Below are 3,244 nucleotides of genomic sequence, written 5' to 3'. Positions count from 1 at the left end.
GTTTACAGTGACCTTTTTTTCATTTTATTAACGAAGTCAATTTTTAAAACATTGTGGTAAAGCATATATCACATACTATTTGCCATTATACCAGTTTTTAAGTATAAATTCATGGCATTAATTATATTCACAATGCTGTACCTCCTTCACCACTATTTCCAAAAGTTTTTCATCACTCCAAACAGAAACTCGGAACCATTAAGCAATAACTCCCCTTTCCTTCCAGCCCCTGGTAACCTCTAATCTACTTTTTGTCTCTATGAATTTGTGTATTCTTGATATTTCAAAGAAGTAGAATCCTACAATATTTGCCCTTTTGTGTCTGGCTTATTTCACTTACAGTTTTCAAGGTTCATCCATGTTGTAGCATATATCAAGACTTTGTTTCTTTTCATGGCTGAATTATGTTTTATTATGTATGTGTGTGTGTGTGTCTATACACATAGGCACTTCCCCCCACACACATTTTGTTTATCCATGTATCTGTTGATGGAAACTTGTTTTTTTCCCACCTTTTGGCAATTGTGAATAATGCTGCAGTGAACATTGGCATACAAGGATCTGAGTACCCGTTTTCAGTTCTTTTGAGTATATCAAGGAGTAGTATTCCTGAATCATGTGGTATTCTGTGTTTAATTTGTTGAGGAACCACCAAACTCTTCCACAGTGCCGGGATGTTCTCTGAAGCATCTGTACCATTTTACATTCCACTAGCAATATACAAGCATTCCAGTGTCTCCACATTTTTGCCAACACCTTTCGTTTTCAGTTTTAAAAAGTCAAGCCCAGTGTGATGGTCTGTGTCTGTAGTCCCAGCTACCAGGGAGGCTGAGGTGGGAGGATCACTTGAGCCTAGGTGTTTGAGGCCAGTGAGAGCAATACAGTGAGACCCCATTTCTAAAAATAAAAAAAATATATAGCCATCCTAGTAAGTATAAAGTAGTGTCTCATTGTGGTTTTGATTTGCATTTCCCTAATGAAGAATGATAATGTCATTAGGAAAATGCAAATCAAAACCACATCTTTTCACATAATTATTTATATATCTTCCTTTGAATATATTGAAAGTCTGTTCAATCCTTTGCCCAGTTTTTAATTGGGTTGCCTTTTTGTCATTCAGTTTTAGCTCTTTATATGTTCTGGATGTTACAGCTTTATCAGATACAGATGCTTCTTGACTTAGAATGGAGTTCGTCCTGATAAACCCATTGTAAGTTAAAATTTTTATAAGTTGAAAATGCATTTAATACCCTGATGAACTCACCATAAACTTGAACTATCATAAATTATTATTATTTTTCGAGACGGAGTCTCACTCTGTCACCCAGGCTGGAGTGCAACCTCTGCCTCCTGGTTTCAAGCGATTCTCATGCCTCAGCCTCCCAAGTATCTGGGATTACAGGTGCCCGCCACCATGCCCAGCTAATTTTTATATTTCAGTAGTGACGGGGTTTCACCATGTTGGCCAGACTGGTCTCAAACTCCTGACCTCAGGTAATCCACCCACCTTGGCCTCCCAAAGTGCTGGGATTACAGGCATGAGCCACTGCACCCAGCCACAATCATAAATTATAAATCCACGTGTTCCTCAGTTTACCATGGGGTTAGGTTACCATGGGATTATGTGTTAGTAAATCCATCTTAAGTTCATCATCATTTGGGGACTGTCTGTATTACAATTTGCAAATAAGTTGATCCTCATCATGGATTCTGTATATGCAAATTTGCCTACACATTAAAATGTATTTGTAACCCCCAAATCAGTACTCATAGTACTTTCTTGGTCATTCCTGCACATATACAGAATGGAAAAAAACATTGTGTTGCTCAATGCACATGTTCCCAGCAAAGGTCAACCAAAGAGATGCTTTTGCCTTGTTTCAGGTCTCATACTGTAGAGACCTGAGTGTGTGTGTGTGTGTACATAGGAATTAAAAAGCATCCTTTTTGTAGTCTATTTATTGCTGTGTTTTCCATATTTTTCTGCTTTCTGCAGTTTAAAATGGTACCAAGTGTAGTGCTGAAGTGCTGTCAGTGTTTCTAAATATTAGAAGGCTGTCATGTGCCCTATGGAGAAAACATGTGTTAGATAAGCTTCATTCAGGCATGAGTTACAGTGCTGTTGGTCATGAGTTCAGTGTTAATGAATCAACAGTATTAAATTAGGTGTCTTTAGGCTGGGCGCGGTGGCTTATGCCTGTAATCCAAGCACTTTGGGAGGCCGAGGCTGGTGGATCACGAGGTCAGGATATCGAGACCATCCTGGCTAACACGGTGAAAACCCGTCTCTACTAAAAAGTTACAAAAAAATTAGCTGGGCGTGGTAGTGGGCACCTGTAGTCCCAGCTACTCAGGAGGCTGAGGCAGGAGAATGGCGAGAAACAGGGAGGTAGAGCTTTCTGTGAGCCAAGATCGAGCCACTGCACTCCAGCTTGGGCAACAGAGCGAGACTCTGTCTCAAAAAAAAAGGGGTCTTTAAACAGAAAAATACAAAACATGGTGATGTTTTGATTGTTTGATAAATATATTGTGACCAGAGGCTTGCAGGACCCTAACCCTCGGAGCGTGTATTCAGGATTTGCTAATTCAGTGTGACTTTATAGAATGTAATAACTGAATAATGAGAATTAACTGTATTTTTCTCATTCTGTAGGCTGTATTTTCATTTTCTTGATAATGTCCTTTGATACACAAAAAGTTTTAAGTTTTCTGGAGCCCAGTTTATCTATTTTTGTTGTTGTTGCTTGTGTGCTTTTGGTGTCATATCTAAGAATCTATTACCAGGCTGGGCGCGGTGGCTCATACCTATAGTCCCAACGCTTTGGGAGGCCAAGGCAGGTGGATCACCTGAGGTCAGGAGTTCAAGACAAGCCTGGCCAACATGGCAAAACCCCATCTCTACAAATACAAAAAAATTAGCTGGATATGATGGCACACTCCTGTAATCCCAGCTACTCAGTAGGCTAAGGCAGGAGAATCACTTGAACCCAGGAGGTGGAGGTTGCAGTGAGCTGAGATCTCCACTGCACTCCAGCCTGGGTGATAAACCGAGACTCTGTCTCAGAAAAAAAAAAAAAAATTACCAAATTCAAGGTCATGAATAATTTTCTTCTAAGGGTTTTATGATTTTAGCTCTTATATTTAGGTCATTAATCCATTTTGAGTTAATTTCTTAATATGGTGTGAGACAGGGGTCCAACTTCATTCTTTTGCATGTGGTAATCCAGTTGTCCCAGCATCATCT

Source organism: Chlorocebus sabaeus, chromosome 8 (assembly GCF_047675955.1).
Source record: "Chlorocebus sabaeus isolate Y175 chromosome 8, mChlSab1.0.hap1, whole genome shotgun sequence".
NCBI lineage: Eukaryota > Metazoa > Chordata > Mammalia > Primates > Cercopithecidae > Chlorocebus > Chlorocebus sabaeus.
Note: the sequence above shows the minus strand (reverse complement) of the source record.